General features: G+C 34.0%; 1 pseudogene; it reads left to right on the forward strand.

Annotated features, from left to right (window-relative positions):
- Positions 1-633: 633 nt before the first annotated feature.
- The window catches only part of LOC147406264 (homeobox-leucine zipper protein ROC2 pseudogene), a 36,757-nt pseudogene continuing 19,246 nt past the window's right edge, over positions 634-18,144 (forward strand).

Consider the following 18,144-nt stretch of genomic DNA (forward strand, 5'->3'; position numbering starts at 1 on the left):
GAATTGTAATGAAAAATCTAGAAAAATACAAGTATGGTCTGAAAGGGCATAGTGAAAACCTGAAAGGGCGCTATGAGTAAAAGAATCAGACTATGGCAAGATCAAAGCCACCAGCACGATGAAAATCCCAAAAAGGACGTCGATGCGTAAAAATGTGGAAATCGGGTCTGATGAAAATCGTAATTGGCATCAGGGGCAATAAAGGTTAAAAAAAAAAACAAAAAAAAAAAAAAAAAAAAAACAACTCCTGGCCCGCAAGAGTATAAACTGTGAACGGCAAAATCTTTCCAAAATCCCGAGACCCAAAATAGTCTTCCAATACCATGGCACTGGGAATGACTCTAAAGGAATCAAAAGAGTAATTGACGTTTATATCCTCTGTGATTGGAAAAACACCAGATCGTCGCAACCAAAGGTTTTACAAACTTTGAATTTATCGTACTCATTTGATAAAGATATTTCATAAAATTTCAAAAAAGAAAAAACTACTATTTTGGCCGATGATGAAGATTCTAGGACTTATTCAAACTTCAAGTTTTCAAAGCATTAGATACACCTGAGGCCAAGTAAGTACAAAACCTATTTTCTTTGCATTAATCTTTCAACATTTTGTAATGAAATCAATCAAACATCATGAAAAAAAGAGTCAAAGCATTCTTACAAAGCACGGAGCCGGACAGCCCGACTCATCATCAATTTTTCAGCCTGACTCATCATGACGACTCACTAGACGAGACGCGAAGGCATCGAAGAAGGGACCGCAGGCAAGCCCCTCCTAAGATCACTCCCGGGCCTACTGAGGTAGATAAACCATTGATCATCGGACTTACAGTTGCAGCAATGGAAGAGTTTATAAGAATAACCTAACTAGGGAAACCCTTATGGATGCGTGGCCTTAACGATGCTTATGAGATTCTAAGTGAAGATGAGTACATACAAACATTCCCGAGGGAAATTGGACCAAAACTATTTGGATTGAAATCAGAAGCTTCTCGAGAAACTGCCGTTGTTATCATGAATCACATTAACCTTGTTGAGATCCTTATGGATGTGAATCAGTGGTCCACCATGTTTTCTAACATTGTTTCAAAAGCAACAACTCTTGAAGTCGTATCAATAGGCGTAGCAGAAAACTATAATGGAGCTCTTCAAGTGATGACAACAGAATTTCAAGTCCCTTCACCTCTTGTTCCGACTCGAGAGAGTTTCTTTGTAAGGTATTGTAAACAACATGCTGAGGGAAGTTGGGTGGTGGTCGATGTTTCCTTGGATCATTTGCGTCCTAGCCCGATATCGAGATGTCGAAGAAGGCCATCAGGTTGTTTAAATCCAAGAAATTTCAAATGGTTACTCCAAGGTTATATGGGTCGAACACGTAGAAGTGGATGATAAAACAGTTCATAGTATATATAAAACACTAGTTAACTCCAGCCTTGGGTTTGGAGCAAAGCGTTGGGTTGCTACCCTAGATCGACAATGTGAACGCCTTGCAAGTGTTATGACTAGTAACATGCCCGCTGGAGATGTTGGTGTGATCACAAGTCAAGAAGGGCGAAAGAGTATGTTGAAGTTAGCTGAGAGAATGGTGATGAGTTTTTGTTCTGGTGTAAGTGCTTCTACTGCTCACACATGGACAACATTATCGGGAAGTGGCGCTGAAGATGTAAGGGCCATGATTGGAAAAAGCATAGATGATCCCGGCAGGCCTCCTGCTATTGTGCTAAGTGCAGCTACTTCTTTCCGGCTTCCAGTCCCACCAAAGGGAGTTTTCAATTTCCTTCGCGATGAGAACTTTAGAAGTGAGTGGGACTCTACCGCATATTGCTAATGGTAGAGACCCTGGTAACTGTGTTTCTCTACCGCGAGTTAATACTCCAAATTCCAGTCAGAACAACATGTTGATATTACAAGAGAGTAGCACCAATGCAACGGGCTTTTTAATCTATGCTCCTGTGGATATTGTTGCAATGAACGTGGTTCTAAATGGGGGAGACCCAGACTGTGTAGCACTCATTCCCCCTGGTTTTGCTATACTCCCCGATGAGCTAACAGTAAATAGAGGTAGAATTACTAAAGTTGGGTCTGGTGGATCCTTGGACTGTCGCATTCCAGATCTTGGTCAACTGTGCTCCAACTGCAAAACTTCTCTTGGATTTGTGGCGACTGCTAACAACCTCAGTGCTTGCACCATTGAAAGGATCAAAGGTATCAAGAGACAATGCGAATTGAGAGGGTTAGCTTATGATAGAAACATAGCAAGATCAACAAAGGAAGGTAATGAAGAGGAAATTAAAAAAAAAAAATCATCAAAAAAATCAAAAGAATTTCAAAAACCTTTCGAGTTGCACTCAACTCCGATTTGTCAAAATACGATCGAAGAAATAGTCGGATTTTAAAAACTCATCAAATTTTCATCAAATCAAAGATCTCACACGAGCTCCGCGCCATCGAGATCAATGAATTAATAAGGCAAAACTCTGTCAGACCCCGTGCTTGAGTAGCCATTTTCCACAAAAATCTTCAATACAATCGGTAATTCGAGATTGTGTTTTTTACAGAATTTTTCTAGCCCGTACAAATAGGGGTTTAGTCTATTCTTTGCAGTTCTTTGCACGCAATTCCTGCAAAGAAGGGCAGCTGTATACACCTCAATTTGAACGAGCCACTTCTCGAAAGGGCCCAAAAATATCGATTTTCCAAATAAATGGGCCAACGGGCCTTAAGGGCCCAAGTCATTGAAAAGTGACATTTTAACCGAGGCCCCTAAGACCTCTCAATGGTTTAGGAGGCCTACCAAAAGGACTCGGCCAACCTTACGCTTTCCCAATATTCACCACTCCGCTTCCAAAAATTAAAAATGCCAAATTTTCGATAAATTTCACCAACGGGCCTAAAAAGCCCGATTCGCCAACACGTGGCATTTTTGATCAAACTAATGATTGCAAAAATCTAAAAAAATTAAAAAATTAAAAATGTGAGACTTGGGATGCCTACCCCTCCTCTACTACCACCGCTCCGCCTCCGAATCCGCAAAAAACCATAGGCCCACCTAAGGCCCATGAGCCTTCAACACTTTCCTAAATCGATTTCTCATCTTACCCTAGCCTAAAATCAATCCCACATCACCTAAAATCTAAAACCAACCTATACCCTCAAAATCCATTCCAAAATAACCCTCAACCAAACCCTAAACCCAAAAATTTCTAAAATCCAAGCCCAACACTACAAAGCCCACAAATCATTAACCATATCCAATGCATTATCCAACCCACAACCCTAACCCATAAACCACTACCAACATCAACCAATCACCATCTTGATAATCAAAGATGACACATGTCATCACCCCATCTCACCTCCCTCACCCAACTACCTACCCCATTAATTTGCTTTAAATCTCATCTACCCACACATCAATCCATCACCTTTTCTCTCAAATCAAACACATCTACCCACACCCCTAACCTATACCTCCCCTAATCTACCCTCATCATTTTCTACAAAACCTACATCTACAACCTAAACCTACACCATCCTCTCAAGTCAAACACTCAATCTCTCCCATCAACCTATCCCAACCCTTCATTTCCACCCACTTTAACACATGGCATCATCTCCTTCACCCTCCCAAAATATCATCAACCACCTCTTTAAATCCTCCATTCTCTTAAATCAAATACCATTTAATCACAACCACCATCTTAAACTCACCTCACCAAACACTCCACCCAAATGGGTTAGGTAGGATCCAAACCATTTGGGTCAAAACTCACCCATTTAACCCCCCTTCCCTAAATACTCTCCAATCTCCTCTAAATTACACCCACTTCTCTCTCAAACTCATAACCATTCTACCATTTTTCTTCACTTCACCCCATTATATCCCTAAAATAACTCCTCAACATCTATAAATACCTTCCTCCTCTTCCCAAAAATACCCCCAACTTTCACTACCAAATTATCTCCAACTCTCACTACTAACAACCATCACCAATCCTCCTCAAGTCTCATATAAAAAAAATATATTTTACTCCACTCATCTCTCTCATCATCTCTTCTCTACTCCTTCAACCATACAAGAATTGTATTTTAATAAAATACTAAGGACTCAAGAAGAAGAAAAGAAGAAAAAAGATACAAGGTGGGTTCAAGGCAATCCCCCCCCCCCTCTCTCTCTTCTACACCCTCTCCTTTTCCCTCTTCTATCACCCTCTACCCTTCATTTTATTTTTTAGGATGAATGGACCCCAAGGCTAAAGGTCTATAAGGGTCATTTCCATCAATGGAATGACCCTATGATCAAGTCGAAAATGAAGCCCTATCTAGGGTACAAATGCACCCACGTGGCACGTTGTCTTTCACACCTTTTAAAATAAAAAATGACCTAGTTGAGTTGAGGTTACCACTCTTTAGTGGGGAGAAAAGGGTGCCTAACACCTTCCCTTTTCTCCAATCGAGCCACTTACCCCGAATCTCATTGTTTGATTAGTTCTTATCCATCGAGAGTCACCAAATACCAAAAATGTCACATTTTTTAAAAAAAATGTATATCTGGTGACCATTCACACCCACTTACAAAAATGAATGGTGGCGACTCCAAACCATTATAGATGTGGTCATCGTAATGGCGAAATCCCATGTCTACAAGTAGACTATATTGTGAGGGATTTATTTAATCAGGCTGCTTTCTTAATTTTGAAAGCTCGAGAGTTTTTCAAATCAAGTGGAAGCAATATAAATACAGAAAGGAATTTGAAGATGATATCACCTTCAAAATCACCTAAAAATAGTTGTTCCCCCACTTAAAAACTCACCAAAGATGGAGAATTATGAGCTTAATAGAAATATCCCTTCTCTTCCTAAAATCAATTTCCTTGTGACGCCTCTCCAAATGCTAACACAAGGCCCCATGTCAAATCTCGAGGCACTAGGTGGTGCCTCAAAATTTTGGCATGGTCTCCTCTGTTTATGTTAGCATTCCAAGACGATCAATCTGCACCTAATAAATGACATACAATCCTGCATATATACATACAAAATAGAATACTAGCGGAAGCCTATATACATCTAATAACGTACGGAAATCAGAGTGCAGAAGAAGAAGTTTATATACACTATTATACAGAAATTCCTCACTCTAACAAAATTCCTAACGCTCAAAACCAAAATCTATATTACTCTTAGACAAATCGATACCACTAGGGGTAATAACCCCAGTACTCACCAGGTAATGGACTCTGGTCGTCTATCTGACCCACCAGATGGTCCCCACTCGTTGGTTTTACGCCCGCGTCACCAACTGCAGGCTCTGAAGCTAAAAAAAATAGGAAAGAACGGGTGAGTAACAATGATTACCTAGTAAAACAACAAACAATTTCTACCAATAACCTCTTCTAGCATGAACGAATAAGCCTACGAAATCATTTTAACTTATGTAAAGTTTTACAGAATAAACTACGATTAACTGGTACATATAGCGCTAGGGATGAGCAACTAAACATTTTAAGACTGACATTACATCATCAACAATACTCATTATAGCATATTCTTTATATACAAATCTAATTAACCAAATAAAAATATTAAACATGCATTTTATTTTATATATCAAAGTAAGGTAACAGATACATAATACATTATGGTGGAGTATTGGAATTAGAGAGTTGGGATTCACGACTAGATCGTTCACAGTCGGGACATGATGTTACAATTCTTCTCTAGCTTTTATTTTCTGATTTTGTGGTCGGTCGCTGCACTTACCATGCTTGGTTGACCATTTATCTGGCCTAGGCTAGTTGTTTGACGTGACCGTAAGCAATGGGTCTCTTTTTTATATGTCAGAACGTTCGACTATTATAGATTGTTACTGATTACTGACTAATCATTTTCGTCTATGCCTATCAGGCGTGCATGTGATTCCCAAATATACAAACCATTCGTATATAACCACCTTTATATAACAAGTTCACTTGTAAAGATAGAGAGGAATAAACCTGGATTCCAATTGTGACTCTACTCTCATATGCGTCCCATACCACGTATGAGCTTGGTGGTCCTTACCGTACATCCCATGATATTATACCACTCCGGATGATATGATGTACTATCCTTTCAGGAATTCACAGACTCTTTAACAGCTCACAAAATAGCTATATATATATATATATTATTTTCATTTGAAAATAAAAGAGAAATTAACAATACAAGATTGAGAATGGATATCCAGTTTCCTGCCATGCAAGTGTGGCCACCCGACCTAAAATAAATAACAAAACGGAAAAGTAAACAGCGTCACGCGCTAATAGAAAGTAAATAAACATGCAACTAGTAACATTATCCCTAGATGCTCGTTCACCAACCTACACACAACACAACAATATAAAATGCAGACATTACCCCTCGGGTGTGATTCTGACATTTTACCGTTTTCATACCCTTTTTTTCTTTTTCTGAATTTTACAGTTTTCAATCTCTCAAACGAAATATCCATTTTTTGATATTCATCAACTCAATATGAGTTAATTGAATATTTAATCATTTTTTCAATTATGAAATTCATTTTTATCAATAACATTGAAAAAGTATAAAACTTCGATTAAAACAGGGTCCGAGCGGTGTACAGGACCCACCTGATGAAAATAACTCAGTGATATATCCTACCCACGTATATTTTGTTATAAAATACAGTTAAACATATTAAACATGAAAGTTCTGGCGTGAATTTGAAATAATAAAAAGAATTCTATATTTTTGGAAACACATCACAAATTTTTAATAAAATCCTAAATGCAATTTTCACAATCTGCGATTACTAATAGAAATTGAAAGTTCCTTACTATTTTTGTGCGAGATGATCGAAGCACGTGTGCGAAAATTGAGGCGAACGGCAAGAAAATTGAGACAGACTGAATTTCGAGAAGCTGATTTTTGGATTTGGCCCGGTGGTTTCGAAGATCTCGACGCCGTCTTCCTTTTTCCCTTTTGCGATGGATGACGGTTTGATCCCGAAACGGACGAAATCCAAGGTCAAAGTTTCGAAATTCCCGTATATAAATACGACTGATTTTTGACGATACGAGGTGAAAAAGAAAATGAAATGGAAAGAGGTTGGGTGGATTTTTTAGAGAACACGGCTGTGGATGTTTCTCCCTTCTGCGTCAGTCGACAACGGTGAGCCGTTTGTCATGAATATGAGGTTGAAATTAAAAAAAAAAAATTTATTTTTAATTTTCGTTGGCTGTTTTGGATGGGTTGGAGAAGACGAAGAATAAAAAAAATTAAAATTTTTATTTATATAAATTTTGGGACGAAATGGGTATTTTGCCTATTGTTTCGTTTGATGATAACTTGACCGTCCGGACTCCAAAAATAACGAATGAAAATTCTATTTCGTTTAATTTTTCGTTCCGGATCTAATGGTGTGGTCAATTTCTACAAATTCTATCTCTAACAAAAATTTACATTTTTGATTTGAGGTGACCCCTAAAATTGACGTCATTTTCATTTTTGATGATAATTCGACTTTCTACGCTCCAAAAATGACAAATAAATAGTCTATGTTCAATAATTTTTTGTTACGAATCCAATGTTGTGATCGAATCTTAAAAATTCTTGCTTTAACAAAAAATCACAATTTTAACTTAGCCCGACTCGGTAATCAAGGATTTTACAACTTTTATGTTCGGACAGGCTAAAGTATGTTTTTCGATCATTTTGAATTCAATGATAAGGTCGGATTTCATTAAAAATTATCAGAAACATCCTAAAGTTTTACCCATAAATCCTACTTTCAAGATTTTCTCAAAATTTCACTATTTATTTTTCCTCGAGACACGAATTGAAAACTCAGGATTTTACACTCCCATCCAAAAGAGTCTGTTTTAAATTGAAAATTCAAATCTAGGGATAACCAGTATCTCATGATTCACATCCTTCCTAAGGTAAGAAATTTCATACAATGGTATTTGGATAGTAGTTACTCCAAACACATGACCAGTGGCTAAAGCTAGTTCAGTTATTTGGTAGAATTTAATAGAATTTCTATCACTTTTGGTGATAATTGTATCGTTAGGATTGTTAGGTGTGGCACAATCAATGGACCAGGGTTGCCCAAGGTTGAAATTGTCTTTTGCGTAGATGGTTTGAAATATACCTCCTCAACATATCTCAAATGTGCGATAAAGAACAATCGATAAGTTTCAACCGCAAGGTGTGTGAGATCTCAAATATTAATGGGAAATTGATTATGAGAAGTCTTCGCACATCCGATTACTGTTATGTTATCGAAAACACCAGGTTCTTGTGGTTTTTAGTAAAATCTGAGGTTAAGACTAACTAGGGTCTAGAAAGTGATTTTTAGAGCCCTAATTACATAAATTTTATGGGTAAATTATACACTAAATTCTCTTATTAGATATAATTCATTGTTAGTCCATAATAATTATTAATTTTAATAAAAAGATGTATTTTGGAACTAATTACTATTATTTTCGTGTAACAAGAAAAAGTCATAAATTTTCAAAAATAAATTACAAAATCCGAAGAATTCACTGTGATCTAGGATTCGGACGAAGTCAACAGATCAAAACCCAGACCAATTGGGCCCACATGGACCGCGACACCCAGATTGGGTAGGACAATGTGGTGGTGTCGGTGAATAATTCCTCGAGATTTGTGCAAGATCTTAACAATTACAAATACTTCGTATTGAAGTAGGCTTTTGAAGTTATTTTGTTTACGAAAGATTTTCGAACCCTAGAAAACTCTAATCTAGTCTCTATAAATAAGAGACTAGATCAGAGCCAAATCTTTCATCTCATCTCCGCTAAGATCAACCTCTTTTCTTTTGTTCTTTTAGTTTTAAGTTTTCATATTTTATTTATTTCTTTTTTAGTTTCAAGATTGTAAGGAGAAGCTGCCAATTTCAGATCAAGATCAATAAAAGAATATAATTTTTCTTTCTCTCATCTCTCTTATTTTTCTATTTTATTATTTTATGATGTTTTTTGGCTAAACCTCCATTAAAGAGGTCAATGAAACCAAATAATTATTTTAATTAAAACTTGCATATGAATCCATGTTGATTTATGTTATAATGTGTTTCACTTTTAATTAGTAATTATTTTAAATTATCATAAGTTTTGATAATTTAATCTTAGTTAAATTATGCTTAATTTTCGATAATTTGATTTAGAATTTTAATATTTATTTATTTAAAAAATAACATAATCTTTTATTATTATAGGTGTTAAATCATATTCACTTTTCGATTTATGGGCATTAGCTTTGTCTGAGTAGATTGAGATAAAAAAGATTCAATACTTATTTTTATTTAAGATTAATGCTATGATGGATTTGACTGATCTAACATTTCTTTTATAGTTTTTGTATTTTATTTTATTTTAGTTTAAATTTCTTCCTAAAAACTGTTTTAATTTGTTAACTTCGAATTCCAATCAATTTTGAATTGAAAGAATAGTTGGATCAACATTGTTTTTATGGATCAATCTTTGTTTGCCAAGATTTTATTGTGTTTTTATTTTTATTTATTTAATCTACACCAAACAAAGATGTCATTTCTGTGGATTTTTCTTTTAAGAAATTTTGTTGTTGTTGAAGTTAGTGTGGCCACATCATCCAGAAATCCATCTTATTTCAAGAACATGTTATTTATTGGTAAATTTGGATACTTGTATCCTCATACTATTCTTAAAATGGGTCCACTTATGGACGATAATGCTTCACTACTTCTCGTCAACAATTTTCCAAGTAAACGTATACACGTTGGACAATTTTTTATTTTCATTTTTTGCACTAAATTGGCACATCAAGTGTAAAAACCTTTGTTATTGCTTTTATTGGTATATTTAAGGAATTTGAAGCCTCTTTGCTTCCGGTCACAAATTGATGGGATGCTTGTGTGTACCACGGAACTCCTTTGGTCCACCAACTTGAAGCCAATATTGAAAATTTTTGAGTAATAAGACTTATTCAATATTTTTATAGTCAAACTTGAAGTTATGACATCTTTTGAAAAATTTCCTATAAGAAAATTTTTCATGCCACTTTTGCCATTATGACCAATTTTTTCGAAATTTGAGCAATCATGGAACTTGATTTTATTGGTATATTTGGACTCATGGATCTCATCTAAGTTTCATAGTAAGGTTCACTCAAATTTTTAGTTCATTTTTGGCGCATGTTATATTTCTAGGATTCTCAAAATTTTTACAAATTGACACAATTTGTAAAACATTTTTAGTAATTCTTGAGAGAGAATTAGAGCAAATGAAATTGATTTTTGGAATCCATAAAACATAAAATATAATAAAAGAATTTCAAAATATTTTTTTGCCCAAAAATGTCCCCCACCGACAGTGTCAGAGTTCTGGCTAGCGGCTTATAGTAGCAACTGACAAGAGAGAGAAAAAATAAATAAATAAATTTTTTCTCATGTGTTTTATTCGCCTTTTGAACTCCTAAACTTGATTCATTTTCGTATATTTCTCATATTTAAATCATTTGGTGAGTATAATGGCCAAACGTGGTCACATGGCACAATTTATGTGTTGTTAAACTATCTCGTGTAAATGATCTCTACTTTTAGAGTTTAAATTCTTCAAACGTTTGTCATGTCATAATTGCTAAATTCTTATTTGTATATCTTTACTAGTTTGTTAGCATGTTGTAGAAATGTTTCAATAATAAAATCTTTTTGATATTAATTTTTTATATAGTTGTTCTCTATAGTTAAATCTTTTACAACTGTCACGTGTGCATTTGAATGTTCATTGGCATATTGTTTTGCACACGTATGCATGTTACGACACTACTCCTTTTAGTTATACTTTTTATGTGTCAATTATCATGCTCTGCCTATGCTTTATAGTTATATTATTTTTGACATGTCTCTGTTTGTTTCCACCATGCATTTTGCTTTGATAGTCATATGTATTGTTTGCATGCTTATTTTTTCCCCTATGCATATTGGTATAGATATTATATTGACATTGGTTTATTACGTCATTTGTCAATTATTGAAAAAAAAGAGGAGAATGTAGTTTTGACCCGTGCGTACTGTCCTAGTGAATTCTACAGGTAAACCATTCAGAGGGAGCAGTACCTAAGGGGGAGCGAAGTAGTTAGAATCTTAGGTTTTTAAATTTAAACACTTTTGTAAGATTCTAATTGAGTTAAAGTGTGTTGGTCATCTCAGAATGTTCCTCAGTTTATTTGGTCTAAATTAGATTTTATCTCGTAATTGACAAATGGGGAGATTGTTAGTTCTATATTTTGTAAATCCCGAGACTTAAGTTGAGTATCGGATCGATTTACATTTGAAAACATGTGAAAACTACGGTAAAATCATTCAACCTTAAACACATCGACAAAATGCTCCATATGTGTATGGACAAAACCTAAAAAATAATGAGACCAGATAGACCCTCCCCAACACCTAGATGACTGTTAGATCAGCTCATATTGGTAAGGAAATCTTATTCCTTGACCTATTCATTCATTAAAACTTTTAGGATTAAAAAATTGTTATCAAGGGTATTTTGATAATTTTACCACCCTTAGACCATTACCCACCCTTGGTGAGTGTTGGGAGATCTTATATAGGCAAGATCTACTAAATCCCCAAGTCATTTAATTATCGGACTTCCCGAGAGTTCAATTTAGCCCGAAATGGATAAAAGGGTATTTGGCTAATTTTACCTACTTAGGCCATGACCCAGCCCTTGGTAAAAGTTTGGAGACCTTCTATTTAGTAAGATCTACAAAATTTTCGAACAATTTGTTCATTAGAGCTTCTGGGAGCAAGATATGGCTAAAATGACCCAAAAAGACATTTTGGTAATTTTATCGACGCCACCAAGTAACATAACCAGGGGCGCAGGCATCAAGCACTCTAGTTCCACTGTTGCCACTCGTAGGCCACCAGTAGCATACTCCAATAGTCATATTTTTGATTGTTGAGCCTTCGGTGCCACCGATAATAACCACGACACCACTGGTAAGTCTTGAAAACCCCTCCAAATGGCTATAAAATTCATCATTGAGTTTATTTGTGGGTTCGATCAATAGTTAGAGAACTTGAGCTCTCCCCTCTCCACACTTAGTGGGTGTTTTTTTATCGCTTTTTAAAGCACTTTTTTACGCTTTTGAGTTGTGAATTTGCGTCTGCATATCAAATTACAGTTTGACAACAAAATCTACGTTCAAAATTTGCGTTTTTAAACGTAGATATGAAAAGTTGGTAAAAGGCACTTTTTCAATTTGTGTTTGCGGGAGAATCCAACACCGAAAAACGATTCAGTTGAAAAGATCGTAATGCCCCCGATTTCTTCTCTACTTCTCTTCTTCCCTTTTCTATGACAGAACCGCACAACATCTCATTTTTTTTCAACATATCACACATCTGTTCTTCTCTTCTTCATCTCTTCTTATAGAAAAAACCTCGCACATCCGTTCACACATCTGTTCTTCATCTCTCTCTCTTCTTTTCGACGGTTGTAGCTGTTATTGTTGATATAACCTCAGCAGCCCTCTAGATCTTCATCTCGACTGAACCTCACACACCACAACCTTCTAGATCTTCTTCTCGACAGATCCTCATAAAGTCCTAACCCTCAGCCATTTTTACCCTTTTGTTCTTGATAGAAGTTCACACAGCAATAACATTCAAGTGCTTCAACAGCAACACCAACTTCTCCGACGAGCCGATCTAGACACCATCTTATTTTGCGAAGATCGTTCAAGTATACGCTCTCTCTCTCTTTACCAAAGAAACCCTTGATTTAAAAATCCTCGATTTGGAAGCCCTCGATTTGGAAACTCTCGATTTGAAGATGAAAAACCCTCGATTTGTATTTAAAAAATAATTAATTTTCATCTTTAAAATCAATGGTTTTGGTTGATAGCATATTTATAAATTGAATCGAATGTTATCGGGTATTCGATAATCAAATTTATAAATTTTTTTAAATCGAATGTTATCGGGTATTCAATAATTAAATTTATAAATCGAATATTATTAGGTATTTGATAATTTAATTTATAAATTTATAAAATTTTTTAATAAATTGAATCGAATATTATTCGGTATTTGATAATCAAATTTAAAAATTTATACTTTTTTTTTATAAATCGATTCAAATATTATCGGGAATTCGATAGTCAAATTTATAAATTTATAAAAAAAAATTTAAATCGAATATTATCGAGTATTCAATAATCAAATTTATAAATTGTTTGATGTGTTCAAATCAAATATTATCGGGTATTCGATAATCTAATTTATAAATTTATAAAATTGTTTGATACATTCGTATCGAATATTATCGGTTATTCGATAATATAATTTATAAATTTTAAAATATTTTTAATAAATTGAATCAAATATTATCGGGTATTCGATAATCTAAAATTTATAAATTTTTTTGATGCATTTGAATCGAATATTATCGGGTATTCGATAATCTAATTTATAAATATTTAAATTTTTTTAATAGATGGAATCGAATATTATCAGGTATTCCATAATCAAATTTATAATTTTATAATTTTATAATTTTTTTTTAAATCGAATATTATCGGGTATTCGATAAGCATTATATAATAAATTTATATATATATAATTATAAATTGAATATTATCGGGTGTTCGATAATCTAATTTATCAATTTATAATAGTGTTGATCCTTTGCATATCTACCTGATGTTTATTTTTGGGATCTCTGCTTTCTCTTTGAAACTTTTCTGAAGCTACGCTCTTGGATTTCTCATCCATTTCGTTACTCATGTCAGGCTTCTTTTATAAGATCTTGAATCTTCAATAGCCATCGCCATGTGCTTGAACAACATCGATACGGTTGGATAGAGCCTCACATAACACAATCCTCTTTTACTGAACAAATCCTCACAAAATCCTAACCCCCAGTAACCCACCTTCAACATCAGTCGATCTTGACACCAGCTTCTCCTACGACGATTGTTCAGGTATCCTTGACATTTATCAATTCAATGAAATCTTTTTGTGAAATTTTGAGTTTTAAAGTTTAAATATTTGAATCATGTTTGTTGGATGTTCTAGAACTGTGATGGTTTTTTTTAAGTTTGAACTGTAATGTTGTTTGATATTTCTGTTTGGTCATGGTTGTCGCTAATTGAAAGATTGTTAGAAGGGTTTTTGATATTTTTTATTTATTTATGGAACTTTGGATTTGTGGATGACATCTTCAAAGTTTTCCACAAAATGTTACTAATTTTTTTATGAAGATTGTGCCAAATTTCAAATTTGAAAGAGAACTTAGCAAGTGTAACTTGTATGTTCTTTCAATGGAGTTGTTTTGTTTGAAGAAATGGATATTGGGTATTTTAATCGAATGTTATTGGGTATTTGATTATCTAATTTATACATTTTTAAAAAATATTACACACATACACATTAATTACTGTTCTCTATACAGTCAAAGATTGAGAACATAGAGCTTCCTCACCGTGGGACTGAGAATTGTACTTTTTTCTGGCTATCTATAGGATAACTTGACATCGCCTCCTGATTTTTCTCTTTGATTAAACATTGTGCAAAAGTCAAAATATATGTGCTTTTCTTTAATTTACACATGCACACACGCACACACACACACACACACACACACACACACATCAATTATTGTATTCTGTACAGTCAAAGATTAAGAACACAGGGCTCCCTCATCGTGTGACTAAGAACTGTGCATTTTTCCAATTATCTATAGGATAACCTAACATCGCCTCGTGGTTTTTCTCTTTGATTATACATTGTGCAAAAGTCAAAATATATATGTATGCTTTTCTTTAACTTACATACGCACACACACACACACACATCAATTACTGTATTTTATATAATAAAATATTGAAAACACATAACTCCCTTACTGTGGGACTGAGAACTATGCATTTTTTAGACTATCTATAGGACCTGACATTGCCTCCTAGTTTCTCTCTTTGATTATACACTATGCAAAAGTCAAAATTACAAATCAAAATGGGGCAATGCTATGTTTAAATAGATCATGATATAAAAATGGGGCAAGGCTATGATTATGATTTTTATTAACTATGATCGTTTTTTGTAATTGTATTTTTAGATCTATAATTATAGTAGTTTTAGATCATTGTTCAGGCAATGAATCATGTTACAGTAGTTTAAATTGTGTAGTCATAATACGTGGAGTCATTTTATATTGCATACATACTCATGTATACTTGTACTAATTTTACAATATGGATGGTTTAGTAGTTTGTTTGGATTATTTATGTATGGATGTTGAATTCTATTTCAGAAGTTAATTAATAACAAGCTAAACTCGAAAGATTGACATTTCAACGGTTATTTACTCAATTGTTGTTTCTATATCTGGTTCTGTTTAGTAATGCAATCTAGCTTGTTTATGAAAGTGCAATCCAATACTTTTATTATTCCTGCTTATTTTGCAATTTTTTTTGTTGGTGAACTAAAGATGTTACAAAAGAATAATGATGAAGTTGAAGTATAATATGACATGTTCCGTTCCATGCACTACTCTTGTTTTTACCATTGGCAGATGGAAGATAACAATTCAAAGAGTGCAAAAATAGATTGGACACCCAAACAACATGAAGTTTAACTCGATATATGCTATGAATTAGTTAAAAAGGGGAGGAGACCACATGATAAAATCAGATATGAAACCTTGGTAAAGGAGTTTAAAGAAATAACTAGCATTTACTATGAAAGAGGGCAAATGAAAAACAAGTGGGATAGACAAAAAAGACTTTGGGGATGTTGGAATAAGATTTGCACAAATACTGACGTCTCTTATGATATTAAGACCGACATATTAGATGCAAGTGAAGAGTGGTGGGATGAGTGGTTAGAGGTATATTTTTTGTTACTTTTTTATTTTATTTATTTTAAAAAAAATTATTTCTTTTATATATAATTTAGGATTTTTATTTTTTAAAGCATCATCCAAAAGATGCAATATTCCGAACAAATCCTCTGAAGTTTACACAGCAATTAGACATCTTTGGAGGCACATATGCTACTGGTAGTTGGATGTGGTCACCTGCATATGGTACAATGCCATCTACATCAGCACCTCAAGAAGAGAATCTTGATGTAAATGATTTAGATGATGTCATGAAGACCCAGCCCCCAGAGTCTTAAATACCTCTAGACTTTACTTCTGATGATGCTGATGAGTTTCAAGATGATGTTACTCCTACTGTACCCCCACCCACAAACCTTATTCGACGCAGAAGTGGCGATACTTTACAACCTCAAGGTCATAGGTAGAAGATGACTACTGCTATGCGAATTGGTCAGTTATTGGAGTAGCTCGTAGATGTAGTTTACAGTCAGACATCTACTTTTAGCAATCTCACTCCTATTAAGAAAGACAGTATTCAAGAGTCAATTGACCTCTTAGACTAGCTAACAAATGTAACCCCCAACGGTGATCTTTATCATTTTGCATTGAAGATGTTTATGAAGAACAAGAAATTCAGATAGGTTTTTTGTGGGTTACGATCAGTAGAAATTCATCTTAGGTGGTTGGAGAGCGAGATGGTTGATTTTTTGGATGGGAGAGATTTTTAGACATTTTTTTTCATGTTACTTTTATATTTATGTTGGTTTTATTATACACCCATAGGGTGCAATAAACTTTGGTTACTTTTTGCACCTATAGGATGTAATATACATTGCTTACTTTTTGTACCAATATGGTGCAATATATTCTGTTAGATATATATTATATTTTCTGTTGAATGTATATTATATTTTCTGTTAGATGGATATATTATTTTCTGTTGGATGGATATTGTGATTAATATTGTAGATGATAAGTTTTGTTGTATATGGTGGATATCATTTAATTGTGTTTTCTATATTATGTATCATAAGTTGAGTGTATATACCACTAATATGGATTCATAAATAGGTCATATGGATTCAGATGTTGATACCATAAATACTATCGATTCAGATGATGATACGACTGATACCATTGATTCAAATAGTGATACTAGTAATACTGTTGAGTCAATGTTTTAATTATAGTAACGAGAAGAGTTGTCTTAGGTTCCTTATTTTATTGCGAGAATTTCTTAAATAGGGAGGAACATAGTAATTTTCAGTACAAGGGGATTGACTTTGTGTAGAAAATACTGAATGATAATACGACGTGCCATGTACTATTTATAATGGAAAGCCATGTATTTGTAAATCTGTGTTCCATTTTGGAGGAATGATGTCTATTAAAGATGCAACGATATCTTATTATTCAAGAACAAGTAGCAATGTTTGTATTCATGATAGGACATAATCAAAGACAAAGACTAATCGCAAATCGTTTCGTTCACTCACTTGAAACGGTTAGCAAGTATTTCAACATAGTTCTTTTGATGATTGTGAAGTTGTCAATGTCTTAATTGTACCTCCCGACCTCAATAAAATTTTACCGCACATCTGTAACAATCTTTGTTTTTTGCCCTATTTTAAGGTGATTTCTTATATATATATATATATACTTTAAATATATTTATTTTATTAATTAATATTTATATATTAATATAATTTAAAAATCTGTAAGGTTGTATTGGAACGATAGATGGAACACACGTTAGTGCATTTGTACCAATAACACAACAAGTGCAATATCGAGGATATAAGGGACTCACACAAAATAACATGTTCGTTTGACATATTATTCACTCATGTGGTGGTTGGTTGGGAATGGTCGGCTAATGATTCACGTGTCTTCCTTGAGAGATTGAATATTCTCAATTTAAATTTTCACATCCTCCACCAGGTCTGTTTTTAAAAGTTTGTCAATTATATGTGTTTATATTAAATCTTAGAAATTAATTTTTTTGGATAATAGGTAAATATTATCTGGTAGATGCTAGATACCCACTTATAAATGGTTATCTTGTACCTTATTAAGGTATTCAATACAATCTACAAGACTATAGGAGATCACGCTCAAATGTTAAAAAAGAACTATTCAATCATTTACATTCTTTACTTTGGAACGTGATCGAATAAACTTTTGAGATTTTGAAGGCAAAATGACCAATCTTGAAGTTGATGCATTCATATAATTTGGATAA

Source organism: Akebia trifoliata, chromosome 3, assembly GCF_017979445.1.
Source record: "Akebia trifoliata isolate Shusen 1 chromosome 3, ASM1797944v1, whole genome shotgun sequence".
Lineage (NCBI taxonomy): Eukaryota > Viridiplantae > Streptophyta > Magnoliopsida > Ranunculales > Lardizabalaceae > Akebia > Akebia trifoliata.